Source organism: Dipodomys spectabilis, unplaced genomic scaffold (assembly GCF_019054845.1).
Source record: "Dipodomys spectabilis isolate Male_0828 unplaced genomic scaffold, ASM1905484v1 ptg000084l, whole genome shotgun sequence".
Lineage (NCBI taxonomy): Eukaryota > Metazoa > Chordata > Mammalia > Rodentia > Heteromyidae > Dipodomys > Dipodomys spectabilis.
Window position 1 is genome coordinate 812030 of NW_024870761.1, and position 18378 is coordinate 830407.

Consider the following 18378-nt stretch of genomic DNA (forward strand, 5'->3'; position numbering starts at 1 on the left):
TCTCACAATAAAAAAAGAACTGTACTTGCAACCAGAAGTACTTGCTAGAAAACATGTTGACTAGAACAGATGATGACTCCCTGTATTCTGAAATAAACAGACCTAGTTGAGCTTGGATACAGGCTCCACTGTATACTAGATGGGGACTCAAAATTAACTAAACTCTCTGGAGCTCAAATTCTTCATAGGTTAAGTGAGCATAACAATATGTATCTCACGGCATTATGCAATCTGGATGTCATCAAATATGGAGTGGGTTTTATCTTAGGTGTGTGTGCAACACACAAACACTGCTGGAAGGAGTATAAACTGGCATGATGTTTTACTATATTACTTAACAGTAATATAACTACTACAGACTCACACCTGTAATCTTATTCACAAAAGAGGCTGAGAAAGAGATCAAGGTTCTAAGCCTGAACAGGAAACTGGATCAGACTCATCTCCAATGACTTCTAAAGAAGCTTGAGGTGGAGTTTGGTCCAAGGTGGTATGAGTGCTAGACTTGATCATAAAACTCGAACAGTGCCCAAGTCCTGAGTTCAAGCCCAAGGACCAGCACAACCAAACACACACACACACAAACACACTAAATTTTGTATGTTCCTATCATCCCACTTAACAATACTTTCCCTCTTCAAAGCTCAACAGTTGTTGTTGTTTTGTTTTATTTTTTTTTAATTTTTAATTTTTATTGTGAAAATACTGTACAGAGGGGTTACAATTACATGGGCAATATAATGAGTACATTTCTTATCAAACATTGTAGCCTCCTCTTTTGTTTCCCCTTCCCATCCCATCCTCCCCCCGCTATGATGTCAAGAAAAATTCTCATTACCAGCTATTACAACTGTTTACTGTACAGCCATCACAAATACAATACTCAGCCTATAAAAAGGAATGACTTATTCTCTCTTTTGAACAGTGACACTAAATTTGGAAGAGAGGCAATTACTTGACCACTGTATAGTGCTGGCACTAGTTTGATGGACAAGCCTGAAGTCCAGTTCCAGTTTTTGACTTGCCTACATGTTCTTTGCCACTGATGGATACAGTTGTAAAGTAAAAAGCATTCATCACATGATGAAAGAATATTGAGGAAATTTGTGAACCCTGGTTAACTTGGAAAAGTCCATGGAAAAGTTAGTTCTTTCACTGAATCAAACAAGGAAACTTTGGAGAAGTGTGTATTTCAGAACAAAGGGAAAGATCTTTCTTTGTCAACAAATCATTTCTTAAGATTGAAATGTTTTAGAGGGGAGTTCCAGGAAGATGGTGGAGGAGAAGCTGGAGGCTAAACAAGCTCTCGCATAGAAAGCAGTTTTAGAGTTCCAGTGAACAGTCTTAAGCCAGAGAATCACATCAAGTGTGCCTTCACAGGACATAGAGTTAGGACAGAGAGGGAAAATCCAGGCAAGGAGACAGATCTGAGTTTTTGCCAGCCGCCGCCACTGCTGCAGCGGCAGCGGTGGTAGCGGCAACTACTGCCGCCATACCTGAATCACAGAGAGTCCTGGACGAAGGAGCCAGACACAGCAGGTGAGCGGATTCTACTCAACACCAGCAAGAACCGAAAAGGAGCGAGACATTTTCATCCTGCACTTCGCAGAACAGAGATGACCCAGGAACCAAGACTCGGCGTGAGTAGAAGCCTGACGTCCCTCACTCCTTCTCAGGGAGCAGAGGAGGGAAGGCCACCCCCCCCAGTACCGGAGATCTCCATCTTGGATACTGACAAAGCTCAGTGGAGCTGCTAGCTCCAACTCAGGAATTGGAAGAAATCTAGAGTCATTTAGCAGGTCACAAGAGCCTAACCTGATCTGCCAGACTCAGTTCTACCCAGGGAAAAGTCACACAGCCTCGGGTACCAGTCCTAGGAGTGGCTTTCTTCACGGGGTAATCAGAGCCAGAGGCTGCCCCTCCCTTTAGCAACCTTGACAATCAGTTGAAATTCAGTTAAACATAAACCCTGAGAGTGGCTCCAGGCTGGGCTCTGTGAGTTTCTCACAAACCAGCCCCCCGGGAAAATCTACTGTTTGCTGAAAGGCCTCAACTCTACCCAGAACCTAGCCTCATCACAGCATCTCCAAACATGAGGAAAAAGCCATCTCCATCATTTTGAGATACTCAAAGCTGATCTCTCTCCCATTGAACTAAACTGGGAGGAGGATCGCAAAATCCTGGGTAAAGGAGAGCATTTTTCTGCCTGTCCAACACAAACTGACTTAAGAAACCAACCAAGCCACAGGACCGCAAGTAGACCAGAGACTCCAACAAGAGACTGATTACAGACACAAGGGAGATACAGGATTTTTCCCAACCCTCCCAAAAAAATCAAAGAACTTTTTTTTCCTTCATCTTTTTTTATTTTTATACCTTTTATAAATTTTTTTTCTTTTCTAAAACTTTTTTTAATTTTTACCTTTTTTGAAAAAAATTGTTTTCTAGTAACTTTTTTCCTCTTATAAACTTTATTTTAGGGACACATGTGTGTGCGCATTTTTCTTTCTTTTTTTTTCTTTCTTTTTATTAAAAAAATTCTTTTTGTTTTTTGTTTAGCTCTACTGAGCTTCTGATCTTTTTTTCTTTCTTCCTTATCCTTTTTACCTTTTCTTCTCTTTCATTCTTCTTCATGTGACTTAATTGTTATTCTGCACATCCTCAGATAAACCCGTAGTTGACTATTAGACCCTATCCCCCTTTATGTACACACTTAATCCACAAATTTATTACTCAATTCAAAACCTCTGAGACTTAAATTCCTTAATAACAGTACTACCTCTTTATACCTATAATATTTTAAGTATTTTTATTTTTAAGTCTTTAACATCTTCCTTATATCTCTCCCCTTCTCTCATTATATTACCTGCTGGCAAACATACAAATAAAAGGATTGAAAACATACAAACTACTCTGTATGAGCGTGATAGGGAGAGAGAGGAGGCAAACAAAATGTCAATGTAGGAAAACATTGAAAACCTACAAAAGACTCTGTATGAGCATGAGAGGGAGAGAGAGGAGGCAATACAAAGGTTTATACAGGAATATCATAAGCGTGAGGAAGCTACTCAAAAACTGATACAGGATTTGCATGAGCAGCGTGAGAATACTCCAAGAGAAAGTCAGGAATGGCATGAGCAGGCTGAGAACACTCAAAGAGAACTACAGGAATGACATGAACGGGAGGAAGATAAGGAAAGAGTAATACAGAAATTGAGAGAGCAGGATGAGAATACACAAAGATTACTAAAGGCATTCATGGGTTCCATTAACAAACAGCTGAAGGAAGTCAGGGAGACCACAAAGGCAAGGCTGAATGGAGCCCAACAGAAGCAATGGGAGTCCAAGGAAACCATAACCAAACAACTAAGTGATTTGAGAATAAACACTGAACACCAATTTAAGGAAGTAAAGAAGTTCATACAAGATCTAAAACAAAGCTTCAACAAAGAATTTGATGTCATCAAAGCTGACCAACTAGAAGGAAAAGAAATAAAAAAAAGGAGAAAGTCTTGAAAGCAGGTTAGACCATGCAGAAGATCGAATCTCGGGGATTGAAGACAGCCTAGATATTATAGAGAAAGAACATACAACCATCTAAGACAAGTCCAACAAATATGACAGATCTATCCAACACCTGGAAGACACCATCAGAAAGCCTAATCTAAGGATAATGGGTGTAGAGGAGAACCTAGAAACAGAAGTTAATGGACTAGGAAATTTGTTTAACAGGATCCTAGCAGAGAACTTCCCAAACATGCAAAAAGATAGGCCTATTCAGATACAAGAACCTTTAGAACTCCACCAGACCAGAATAGGACATCCCACCATCACATTATAATCTACACAGGATCAACTCAGAAAAAGGAAAAATTTCATAAAGCTGTCAAGGATAAAACATTAATCATCTATAAAGGGAGACCAATTAGAATCACCTCAGAAATTTCTGCAGAGACAATCAAAGCAAGAAGAGCCTGGAATCATGTATGCCATGCCCTAAAAACAAACAACTATCAACCAAGAATACTGTACCCAGCTAAACTCTCCTTCATAACTGAAGGCCAAATAAGAATTTTCCATAGCAAAGAAAAATTGAAACAATACATCTCCACCAAACCAGCCGTACAAAAGATTCTTAAAGATGTCCTACACATTGAAAACCAACAAACCACAATAAAGGCCAAGAAACTGCACCCAAACTGAGAATCCAAGAACTATAGGAAGAACCCAGTTTTCGCAGCACCCAAGAAGGTGAATAACATGGCAGGAACTCCCAAATACCACTCAGTCCTTTCTATCATCATTAACGGACTTAACTCTCCAATAAGCGACATAGACTGTCTAGTTGGATTAAAAAACAAGATCCTTCTATCTAGTGCCTTTAGGAGTCACATCTTGCCCGTAAAAACAAACTCATTTTCAATGTTAAAGGCTGGAGCAAAATCTACCAAGCAAACGGCCCCCATAAACAGGCGGGAGTTGCAATCCTAATATCAGATAAAATAGACTTCAAATTAAAACTCATGAGAAGAGATAAAGAAGGTCGCTACATACTAATTATGGGATCACTCCTTCAGGAGGATATTACAATTCTAAATATCTATTCGCCAAACTACAGAGCACCCAAATTTATCCAAGAAACACTACTTTCCCTCAAATCCCATATAGATCCAAAGATATTAATTGTTGGGGATTTTAACACACCACTCTCCCCACTAGATAGATCAACTCGGCAAAAACTCAACAGGCAAACCACAGATCTAAACAGCTGCATAGATCAACTAGATTTAACAGACATCTACCGAATATTTCACCCAACAGCATCAGAATACACGTTTTTCTCAGCAGCACATGGCACATTTTCTAAAATAGACCACATTTTAGGCCACAAAGCAAACTTGTCTAAATTCAGAAACATTGAAGTTATACCTTGCATTCTCTCTGACCACAAGGGAATAAAATTAGAACTCAACACCAAAAGCCACCAAAGAAAGTCTGGTAACACATGGAGGCTGAACAACACACTACTGAATCACGAGTGGGTCATGGAAGAGATTAGAAAGGAAATTCAAATGTTCATGCTATTCAACAAAAATGAGCACACAAATTACCAGCTCCTCTGGGACACAGCAAAGGCAGTACTCAGAGGCAAGTTTATTGATCTGAGCACCAACATCAACAAATTGGAAAGATCTGAAACCAACAATTTAATGACACATCTAAACCTCCTTCAAAAAGAGCAGCAAGGTAAACTCCAATCCAGTAGATGGAAAGGAAAATTAAAATTAAATCAGAGTTAAATGAATTGGAATCCAAAAATCTATACAAAGAATCAACAAAACAAAGAGTTGGTTCTTCAATAAAATTAACAAAATTGACAGACCCTTAGCAAATCTTATCAGAAAAAGAAGAGAACACACCCAAATACATAAACTCAGAGATGAGAATGGAAACATCACCACGGAAACATCCAAGATTCAGAACAATATAAGGGAATACTTCTCAAAACTTTATGCTAATAAGTTTGAGAACTTGACAGAAACGGACCTTTTCCTAGCAAATATTGACATGCCAAAACTAAACCAAGATGAGTTAAAACATTTTAACAGGCCCATATGAAGCATTGAAATGGAAACAGCAATAAGAGACCTCCCAGCTAAGAAAAGTCCAGGACCAAATGGTTTTACAGCGGAATTCTACAAGGCCTTCAAAGCAGAACTCACAGCAATACTCCTCCAACTCTTCAATGAAAGTGAAAGAGATTTCAAAAGTTCACAACTGTTCTCATTCTATGAAGCCATCATAACCCTCATCCCCAAACCAGGCAGGGACCCATCAAAGAAAGAGAACTATAGACCCATTTCTTTGATGAACATTGATACAAAATTTCTCAACAAAATTTTGGCCAATCGACTTCAATAATTCATCCAAAAAATCATACTCCACGAGCAAACAGGATTCATTTCAGGGATGCAAAGCTGGTTCAATATATGTAAATCAATTAATATTATTCATCGCAAAAACAGCAGTAAGGATAAGAACCACATGGTTATCTCAATAGATGCAGAAAAAGCATTCGACAAGATGCAACACCCCTTCATGATGAAGATTTTGGAAAAATTAGGAATCCATGGAACATTCCTCAATCAATAAAGGCTGCATATGACAAACCTACAGCCAGCATTATACTTAATGGTGGAAAACTAAAGCCATTTCGTCTTAACTCAGGAACAAGTCAAAGATGTCCACTCTCTCCATTTCTCTTCAATTTAGTATTAGAATACCTAGCTACAGCAATAAGACAAGATGCAGACATAAAGGTGATCCAAATAGGGAAAGAAGAAATAAAACTCTCCCTCTTTACAGATGACATGATCTTTTATTTAAAGAATCCCATAGACTCCACTCCCAAATTATTCAAGCTGATTCAAAACTTTGGTAAATTAGCAGGGTATGAAATTAACCCTCCAAAATCAGTGGCTTTTCTGTATGCCAACACTGAGAAAAGTGTGGCTGAAATTAGGAAAACAACTCCATTTGTAATAGCACCTCAAAAAATAAAATACCTAGGAATTAACTTAACCCAAGAAGTGAAGGACCTCTATGATGAAAAGTTTAAAATCTTGAAAAAGGAAATCAAAACAGAAAATAGAAAATGGCAAACCCTCCTATGCTCCTGGACTGGAAAGATCAACATCGTGAAAATGGTAATACTTCCCAAGGCTATCTACAAATTGAACGTGATACCTATCAAAATTTCAACCTCATTCTTCAAGGAAATACAAGAGGCAATCCAAAAATTCATATGGAACAATAAAAGACCCCGAATAGCAAAAACGCTCCTCAACGGAAAGAACACTGCTGGAGGAATATCAATACCATATGTCAAACTCTACTGTAAAGCCATAGGAATCAAAAGAGCTTGGTACTGGCATAGGAACAGACCTCAAGACCAATGGAACAGAATTGAAAACCCAGAAATGAACCTACAGACCTATAGTCAACTAATCTTTGATAAGGGAGTTAAAATAATAGAATGGAAGACAGACAGCCTCTTCAGTAAATGTTGCTGGCAAAATTGGTTAACTACTTGTAGAAAACTAAAGCTAGATCCTTATATATCACCCAGCACCACAACCAACTCCGGATGGATCAAAGACATCAGAGACAAAGCAGACACTCTGAAAACATTACAGGATGGAATAGGAGAAACCCTAGGTCTCCTTGGCTCAAGCCAAATTTTTCTTAATAGAGACTCGGAAATACAACAAATCAAAGAAGGGTTGGACAAATGGGATGGCATGAAGTTCCACAGCTTCTGCATGGCAAAGAGCATAGCTAACAAGATCAATAGAAAACCCACGGATTGGGAGAAGGTCTTCACTAGCCATACAACGGACAAGGGTCTCATATCTAAAATATACTTGGAACTCAAAAATTAAATCCCCCAACAACAAATCCTCAAAGAAACAACTGCCCAATAAATAAGTGGGCTAAAGACTTGAAGAGAAACTTCTCTGAAGAAGAAAGAAGGATGGCCAATAGACACATGAAGAAATGTTCAACCTCCCTAGCCATAAAATAATTGCAAATCAAAACAATATTAAGGTACCACCTCACCACAATTAGAATGGCAAAAATCAAGAATTCTAACAACAGATGCTGGAGGGAATGTGGACAGAAGGGAACCTTACTTCATTGTTGGTGGGAGTGTAAACTTGTTCAACCACTTTGGAAAGCAGTATGGAGGTTCCTCAAAAGACTTCATATAGAGCTCCCCTATGACCCAGCAATCCCACTTTTGGGCATTTACCTAAATGCTTACAAACAAGACCACACTAAAGCTACCAGCACAACTATGTTTATTCCAGCATTATTTACCATAGCTAAGATATGGAACCAACCCAGATCACCCTCAGTAGAGGAATGGATCAAGAAAATGTGGTATATATACACAATGGAATTCTATGCCTCCATCAGAAAGAGTGACATTGCCCATTTTGTTAGGAAATGGGAAGGCTTGGACAAAATTATATTAAGTGAAGTAAGCCAGGCCCAAAGAAACATAGGTCCACATGGTTTCCTTTATTTGCAATATCTAGTATATGTATGAGTCAAGCAGAAAAGTTCAGATAATGTGATGTTAGGAAAATGAGCCCTTAGTTATGTATTTAAATGTTTTTTTTTCTTTCATGCATTTGATTCTCACGCATTTATAAGATTATTTCTTTGTTGTTTTGTATGTTCCTCCCCCACAGTATAACCCCTGCTTTCACTATATTTGATGTAGGTATAATTTGTGGAGGATATGGGGAAAAACAAGTCGTTTAAGGATACAGGCAGACCCGTTGCAACAATGAGAAGTACATGTTGTCATGTCGAAAACGAACTTTACAACTTTGGTGGGAGGAGGAGGGGAGGATTGAGTGGGGGGCCAGGGGAGGCTTGTACGAGATGTGAAGGGTAAACAAAGGAGGAGGCTGCAATTCTTGATAAGAAATGTACTCATTATCTTGCCCATGTAATTGTAACCCCTCTGTACAGTATGTTCACAAAAAATAAAAATACAAATTAAAATTAAAGAAAAAGAATTAAATTTTTATGGGCTATGAAGGTGACTCAGTGTTAGTTTGCTTGCCTTGTATGCATGAGGCCCTAGGTTGGATTCCTCAGCACCACATAAGCAGAAATAAAAGCCAGAAGTTGCACTGTGGCTCAAGTGGTAGAGTACTATCCTTGAGCTGAAGAGCTGAACGACAGTACCCAGGCCCACAGTTTAGGCCCCATGACCAACCAAAAAAAAAAAAAAGAATGAAATGTTTAATTCCTTATTATATTAAGTTAGAACTATTGCTTACACATGAAACACATATTCCTGGATCAGAAAGGAATAAATAAAGATCCCTACTCAATCATGCTTTGCTCACAATATCTAGAAAATTCCACTCTTTGCTCATTGTATAAAAAAGAAAAAGAAAAAAAAAAAGAAATGTACTCATTACCTTGCTCATGTAATTGTAACCCCTCTGTACGGTATTTTCACAATAAAAAAAAGAAAAAGAAAAATATATGCAAGAAAAAAGAAGGATACAAACAGGAAATATGAAGACTTACCAATAGTTCATCTTTAATATTATAACTATTATTTAAATAATATTAAATGACCATACTCTTTGTCTCATGAGTTATTCTTCATAATTAAACTGAGGCAGTTTGCACAGCTTTCCATGTGCACTAGTGTTGTTTTGTTTTAAATGGGACTTACTGTGTAGCTCAGGCTGCTCTAAAGCTTACAATCCTCCTTGGTGCTGGGATTACAGGCATGTCTACCATCATTGGCTTTACTCAGTAACTCTATTTTAACATTTTCTGCAAGGAATTCATTCATGCTCATGAAGATATGTGGCTTAAAGCTGTTCACATTAATATTCTACTCTACAAAATATAAATAATATAGCTGGACATGGTACTATGCTACCACATGGTAATGCCAGCCAATACTCAGGAACCCGACACAGGAGAATTAGGAGTTGAAGAAAGCCTGGTCTACACTGCAGAACCTTGTCTCCAAAGTTAAGAAATTCTATAAATATAAATCTACTATGAAATATACAACATGTTAAATTTATATAATGGAACAAATAGATCTTTGTTAATGGAAATAAAATCTTGGCAGAAATTTTAAATACATACATATGTATATATATTTAAATTTGGAGAAATAAAATTTCAAGTGATATTATCTGCATATTTCAGTCTGTCACCTATCTATTTACTGACACATTGATTTCTGTTTAGTCTTCACAAAACACTGTTTTATCACATAAGTACCAAAAAAATGAAAAAGAAAAAATACAAAAAATGCCTTGTCATAAATACAAATGTAGTTTAACCCCTACCATAATAATTTGGAAAACGTGCATTAAGTTAATGGCATTGAATACTGCTCAAGAAGGGGAGTCTAGGAGAATGTACATTGTGTGTATGTGTGTGTGTGTGTGTGTGTGTGTGTGTGTGTGTGTATTTTCCATGAGTGAGTCCAAAGTAGACCAATTATACTTGGTTAGTCTTTTTGCTCAAAGCTGACACTCTACCACTTGAGCCACATCTCCACTTCTGGATTTTGGGCTGCTTTAACCCAAGATGCTCAGTTTTTGACCTCTAAAGTAGCTAGGTTTTCAAACATGAGCCACTGGTGGACAGCAACTACGTTAACATTTTTGCATGTTTGGATAAATTTTAAAGTAATTCATATATGTTACATTTGATAATGGTGGGAAATAGTAATGAATGTTAAACAGAATTTAAAGCATACAAAGCTGAGAATGGCAAGTAGCTGAGAATAGGCTGGAATAAATCAAACTTACCTATGACAGTTTTCAGTCTGTGCACAGAAATGATTGCATTGTTGAAGTTGAAGGCCATCAGATAGCTAAGCTCCAGCTGGCTGCTATGCTCATGAGGCCAGCTAGTGCTATCCACAAGAATGTGGTGTTGTTGGATGGCAGGGATCAGCTTCAAGTTCAGAACCTGAAATATTTCAATTGATCTAGAAGGGGGAACATAACAGGACAAGAAATGTGATTAACAGTGCAGAATGCAAAAAGCATCCAGTCCAAGGAAGACAGAATAACTCTTTCTATATCTGAAAAGAGTATTCTCTCACAAAGAATCTTGAGCTGACTATGGTGGTCAATGTTTGTAATCTCTGAACTTGGGAGGCTGATTTAGAAGTTAGCTTGAGACCAGCCTAAGTTTTAGGCCAACAGAAGGACACATAGTAAAATGCTATTTTAAAACAACAACAACAACAAAAGACCCAATGACTGCGAATGTGATTAGTGGTAGAGTGCTGGCCTCGCATGCATGACGCACTTAATTTGATTCCTCAGTATGACATAAGCAGAAAAATTGGAAGTGGTGCTGTGGCTCAATTGGTAATGTGCTAACCTTGAGCAAAAGAAACTCAGGGAGAGTGCCCAGGCCCTGATTTCAAGCCCCAGGGCTGGCAAAATTAAAAAAAAAAAAACAAGTGCAAAATGCTGTTTGTTGAAATAAATATGTTGAAGAATTCTTTTTACTCACTAGAAAATTGTGGTGCTGAGAATTCATCATGAACTTGGTTAGGAAAAAGTAAATTAATGATATTTTATCTGGCATTGGACAGGACATAGTGAGATCTAAAAATGATTGCTGCCTATGGTTACTTGATACAACTAATGTTACAGATACACTTGCCAGATTGTAACTTTTTAAAGATAGAATCATGGGTTTTTCTTTTTCAAAATAATTTTACTGCTGGCTGCCAGTGGCTCACACCTGTAATCCTTGCTACTAAGGAGGCTGATAACCGAGGGTCTCTGTTCAAAGCCAGCGCAAGCAGGAAAGTCTGTGGGACCCTTATCTCCAACTGAAGGTTCAGAAAATGTGAAGTGGCACTGTTGCTCAAGTGTTAGAGTGCTAGCCTTGAGCTGAAGAGCTGAAGGACAATGCCTAGACCCAGAATTCAAGCCCCACAGCAGACAAAAAATAATAATAGTAATAATATTAATTTTATTATTACAATTAAGGTGTTATAGGCTACCATTACAAAAGTTTGTTTATCTGCTCAAAGAAACACATATCCATATTCATTGCTAACAGCTAGGATTTGGCCATCTGCTTTCCAGCTGATCTCTGGGTGTAGAGGCAATGTGTAATAAAAGCAATTCAAACCAGTTCTGACTTTAAATTATTTTTCTCTGCACATCTTAAAAATCAATGCTGACAACATGAAATAAAAAATCCTTAAGTTTAAAACATTCTTCTACACAAGTTAAAGAAATCCTGAGAACAAGTATTTTAAGAATATTTCAGAGAACTTGAACTCTGGACTTGGGTTCTGTATCTGAAATTTATTACTCGAGGCTAGTGCTGCCACTTTGAGCCACAGTGCCACTTTCAGTTTTTTTTGTGGTTAATTGAACAGAAAAGTCTCAACAACTTTCCTCTCCAACCTGGCTTTGAACTAGGCTCTAGACATCTCAGCCCTCAGAGTAGCTAGGATTATAGGCATGAACCCCTAGCACCTGGCTAGAATAATTGCTCACCTGTGACAGAAGCCAGTTAGTATTAAATGCCAATCATGTTTAACTTTGTAAAATAAAGTTAACTGAAATGCCTTACAGTAGAAATAAGGAATAAATTGTGTCTGTGGGTTACAAAGAACACACAAAAAGCTAAATATTTTCCTTGTTTTTTTATCTTCCAAAATTGTGTGATCTCCAGAATCATACCTTATCTTTCCTTGCTGATTTCTTTATTTTATTTCATACAGGGCCACAGGTTCTTCAACTATCATTTATTTATATGAAGAGCTTGCACATATCTATTTCAGTCCAAATTCCTTGTAAGCATCTCTCATCCATATATTCAACTGCCATAAAAAATTGTGAAACACTAATCGTCTCTTTCCATTACTGGATATTAATGTGTAAATAAAATTTAGGAAAATAAAGAATAACATCAATAAATATAACATGATTTTCATAGTAATGCTAAACATAAATTCAATGTTTATTATTTTCTGAGCAATTTAATAAAAACTTCAAGGAAAAGAAATCAACTTTTTTGAGTGCTAATATTGTGGTTTAAACTCAGGACCTTACCTTCTCACTTAAGCTTTTTCCCTAAAGGATGGTGTTCTATACTTGAACCACAGCTCCCCTTCCAACTTTATTTGGGGGATTTTATAGAGATAAGAATCTCATGGAATAAAAACTCATTTGTGTCCATATCTTGGGGTTCATTTTACTTAACATCATCTTATATGGTCATATGATACCATGTACTAGTTACTGCAAGTAAGGGAAACTACGGACGGGACCTATGGTTTTGATCCTAACTTCAATGAGAAGGCAGGGATCTGGAGATCTCACTTCAATGTCAGCTCAGATAGGAAAGTCTGTGAGATTCTCATCTCCAATTTACTGCCAAAGAAAGCTGGAAGTGTATTCGTGGCTCGTAGCCTACAGCAAAAAGCTCAGGAACAGAACCCAAGCCTTGAGTTCAAGCCTTAGAATAGTGCATATACATACACAAGGGAAATAAGTCACTCAAGTTCTCAACCTTCAATTTCCCTAATCCTAACTCTAATCCTGGTCAGAACCCTAAGAGTAACCTTCATGATAATAGTAACCCAATCCTAAAATTAATGGAAAATACTCGAGTTTAGATACATCCTTACAGATACCCATTGTCTTTGAAATGATTTGCAGTTTGCTCCAAATACTACAGATTCCTAGACTTGGACTCTGAAATCTATCTTGTTCCCTATTATGAATCATTAACCTCAAATCCTCATATCATCAAAAATACCATAGTTTCCACTAATCTTAACTTGTACAGAACTCCTATATCTCCAAAAAGAAGTCGCAGGTTTACTTAAAATCTACTCTAGTTCCTAACCCTTACTATATATCTAAACCTTACTAGAAACCTAACTCTAAATTTAACCCCATTGAACCCTGCATAGGAAACTTAGAGAAACTCTGTAGTTTTTGTTAAATTTCAAACATATTTTACTTGAAAATGTTAACAAAAAATTCAGTTTTACTTTAAAGCTTACCCTTCCCTAACCTTAAGCTTAACCTGAATTAGAAAAGTAACCCTAACACTGGAACTAATGTGCTTTGGATTTTAAAAGCCACACAAATACATTAGTTTTTATTCATCCTAACTTTGATTCAACTTATCTTTCTTAAAATAGTTTGTAGTTTTGCTCATTATCTTTCCATTTTTGTAACCCTAACTCTAACTGGAATATTCAGGTTAACCCTCACACTAATCATACCCTAATCTTAATATTATTAGCCGTTTCCTATTTCACATTCATCCTAATTCTAACTCGACTTGTTATTCGAAAATTTACTTCCAGTTGTACCCTAACTTTCCATTTCTCTAATGCTTACACTAACCCCAGCTGGAACTGAAACCTAACTTTCACCCTCATGATAGTCCAATTCTAATGTTTAAGAAAAAGACTAGTTTTTAATCATACTAATGAATACTCCGGTTTGCACTCTGGAAATAAGTTTCAGTATGCCCTAATTCCCACAAATTTTCTGACTCTACCTCTGAAGTTATCTTGTTCTCTATCATGAACGATTATATTACTTGTCCTCAAATTCTCTTATCAGGAAAAATTTTGTAGTTTCCATTCATCCTACTTTTCCACAAACCCTGTACCCTAAAACATTTTCAGATTTACTTACCCTCTAGTCCATTACTTAATGCTAACTCTCAACCTAAACCTGGCTGGAAAACTCATTAATCATTACAAGAATGGTCACTGAGAAATAAATATAATGATAATGCTCTAGTTACTATTCAGTCTCATATTTTTGCTTCTACTGTTAGTGAGAACTGAATTTTATACTAAAAACTTTCTTATTCATAACAGTCATCATAATCAGACCAAAATACTGACCTTAATCTTAATCCTAATTGTATGACAATACTAACACTAACACAAGTACACTAGTTTTCACTCATCCTAACTTGATTCAAATAAGCCTTCCAAAAATAGGTTTCATTTTTTTCAAATATCTTAGTCATTTTCTAACCCTAACTTAATCTTAAGTGGAACATTGACAATAACCATAAGCCTAATTGTAAGTAGATTCTAATATTAATAGCAATACTCTAGTTCACATTCATTCTAATTCTTACCAGGCTTATTCTAAAATTTACCTTCAGTTTGAGCCTCATTTTCTTCTCCTTCACTTTAACCCTAGCCACGGCTGGAACCCTAACCATAATCTTGATACTAATAGTATCCCAATTCTAAAATTTATGAAAAACGCTCGTTTTCTGCAATCCTAAGTGAAATTCCACTTGTAATTATTGAAATAAATTTCAGGTTTTCTGTAAACCCTACAGATTTTCTCACTCTTAATTCTGAATGTATCTTGTTCCATAACAGCAATCATTATACCCATTGATCTCAATTCCTGATATTATGAAATAAATTGTACTTCCATTATCCCAGCATTTCCTGAATTCCTAGAACCTAAAATAAGTTCAGCTTTGCTTATCATTTAACACATTCCTTTTTTTTTCTTTTTGTCGGTCGTGGGGCTTGAACTCTGGGCCGGGGCACAATCCCTGAGTTCTTTAGCTCAAGGTGTGTGCTTTACCACTTGAGCCACAGCACCGCTTTTGGGTTTTCTGGTGGTTAATTGGAGATAAAAGTCTCACGGACTTTCCTGCCCGGGCTATCTTTGAACTGTGATCCTCAGAAATCAGCTTCCTGAGTAGCTAGGATAATAGGTGCAAGCCACTAATTTATCCAATTTCTTTACTCTATCCTCAACCCTGGTTAATCAGAAACCTAATCTTAATCACCGTCTGATTTAACACCAAATGGTTAATGTAAGGAAAATTGTCTAGATTCTATTCAATCACACATTTTTTGCTTCTACTTCTTAGTGTAAAAGTAAAATTTACCCTAAAGCTTATCCTTCCCTAACCCTAGCTAGAACAAACAAAGTATCTCACCCTTTAAACCAAATTATATCTGAATGTTTAAAGTAACACTGGTTTTCATTCATTCTAACTTTGATGCCATTCATTCTTCTTAAAATATGTGGCAGTTTTACACAATATCTTATATCTTTTTTCTCATCCTAACCCAGCTCTAACTGGAATACCTTGCTAATCCTAAACCTACGTATATCTGAATCATCATGTTAATAAGAAGCCTCTTCACATTTATTCTAACTCTTGCTCAGCATGTAGGTCTAAATTTTGCTTGCATTTTGAACCTAAAATTTTTAAGTGTTTTCCTATGTACTGGCAGGTTTTATTTTTCATTATTTTTTTAAAAAAATTTATTTTGTTGTAAAGATGCTTTAAAGAGGGATTAAATACACGTGTAACGTAAGGAGTACATTTCTTGTTGAGCATTGTTACCCCCTTCTGTCTTGTTCTCCCACTATCCCATCCCTCCCCACTTACCTTACTCCTCCCTCCCCAGGGTGTAAATTTCATTTTCAACATAGTGTCTTGTGCGTATCATTGTTGCAATGGGTCATTCTCTGTTGAACCTAAATTTTCTATTTCTCTAATTCTAATTCTAATTCTGTCTGGGATCCTAACACTAACCATAATAATAGTGATAACTCAATTCAGAAGTTAACACAAAATATTGAAGTTTTTATTCATCCTATTAATCCACTGTACATCTTGAATTAAGTTGCAGTTTAGCTTAAATATTCCAAATTAGTTTATATTCACGTATATGAAGATGTAATTTTATGTGAAAAGCAGAAGATCTTTGGAGAAAGGAGCAATGAAAAGGAAATAGAGGGAGTATAATCAAATGCTTTAAATATATTATAGAATTGCCACTTCTGACAATTAATAACTATTAAGAAAATAACTAAAAATTAATAAAGAGCACACTGCTTTCTACTGTTCCTTAAGAGAGCCATGACATGTGTTGTGAAGGAAATACTTGTTAGATAAACTTTGTTCATGCATAATTTATATTGTTATTGGCCAATTATTTAACTTAATGAATAAAAATATATCAAATAATATCCCATGACAAAAAATATAAAACAATTACTTTGCAATTGTTTGAGAAAAAGTTATAGTCATGAGTTTTAGGAAATTGAATTTCTATTTCCCAGAAAATAATGAATTAGGTTTACTAATCTAGTATTTATAGTAAGTTTAGAGAACATAATTGGCATGAAAAACAACTAATTGGACATCTTCTTTCTTGAATGAGTGATATTTTAAACATTGTCTTTTATTCAAATGAATACTTAGGTTTACATTTCAAAATAAATGCAATTTTATCTCCTTTCAGAACAAGTACTTACCCTGCAATTAAATGTACTAGAATATTCAAGTATTTAAAAGCTAAAATTTCTATGTTTGATATGTAACTCTACATATTCAGAACGACATGATTTTTTTATTCAAAAATGGCTAACCTCAGATTTTTGCTTCATCAATATAAATTGTTTCATGAGGTTGTAGTGAAGGCTCCAGTAACCAGAGTGTTCAAAACCATTTCCTGAATTCTAAATTTTAAATCTAATCATTTTTAGCCTTTGATTATATCATTTATTGTCTCTTCAGAGCAGTTAAGCTAAAATAAATACTACTTTTTAAACATTTCACTCACATTGTAAATAATATTAACATAGGTAAAAAAGACACTAATTATTTCAGACTCATCATATTTGGTGATCTTAGTGTGAAAAATGAAGAGAGTAGAAGGACTTTATACTCAATAAATATTTTTGGTTAAATTAAATCTTATATCTGGATTTCTAATTTGAAGGTTAAACACATGGAAACAGGAAAACAATAAAAAATAATTACTTTGGGATCATTTTTCTTCTTAAAATTATGAAGCAAAAATATCTCTAAGAAATATATTTTTCAATAAAATGTTTCAACCCTTAGTAAAGTGCATTATACTTTAATATGAAGTTTTTCTCAAAATAGAAATTCTTCACTAATCTAATGTATGTATTTATGCACAAAATGCTGTGACTTCTAGTCTTGTTATGTGATTTTATGTATATTTTTAGTTGTGACATGATTCCTACTTACATTTATTACAAACATCTGTAATTATACAAATCATGCCTATACACACTAATTTACATAAGATAATATTCAAACAAAATTATCTTTTTTCCTGTCTCCAACAGGGAAGGATGATGTGCTGAAGTATATTAAATGAAAGCACTCTAATGAAGAGTCTTTATGGAACGGAAATTTGCAACATGAGAATGGGATCATGAGCATTTTCTACTTGGCTGAACAGGAATTCTTGTTTCTACTTTCTTACCTTTTAATCACACAAGGAAAGCCACAAAATTTGAAGTTCATATGAAGGAATTGCATTCCTAAATGAAGTGGCAACCCTGCTCAAAAGTTTGATCTTTTCACTAGTTCTTTGTGCTTGCTGGCTGATCTATTTCTGTATCATATCTTTCATATTATTAAGCATATTAGTAATTCAGCTGTGAGTACATTGCAAGAGAGTCCTGAAAATCACAACTATTGCTGTGTAATAATCAGAAGAGAGGAAAAAGATTGTAATAATCTTCAATACCTCCCTTTGGCCTTCAATATACCAATTAATTACCAAAACAATCCTGTAAGATGTTAGTTTATTTTTTTCTTTTTAATTAGAGATTAAGCAAGTGCTTTTAGCAGTTAAAAGTGATGACAGTGGTATCAGAGCTCTGATATGAGCACCTTCTCCATAGCAAGTAATGCTCTATGGACTGTAAATATGGAAGATACACTAAAATTTTCTCTACACACACACACACACACAAACACACACACACAGAGCTGCCACCAGACACA

At 35.9% G+C, this 18378-nt stretch overlaps 1 long non-coding RNA gene across 1 annotated transcript; it reads right to left on the bottom strand.

The window, feature by feature from the left end:
* Nucleotides 1–467: 467 nt before the first annotated feature.
* Nucleotides 468–11028, bottom strand: LOC122111010. The gene is made up of 3 exons (XR_006147966.1): nt 10967–11028; nt 1022–1025; nt 468–517 (listed from the first exon to the last, which is right to left on the bottom strand). It is a non-coding gene; the product is annotated as an uncharacterized LOC122111010 (long non-coding RNA).
* Between the last annotated feature and the right edge of the window lie 7350 nt (nt 11029–18378).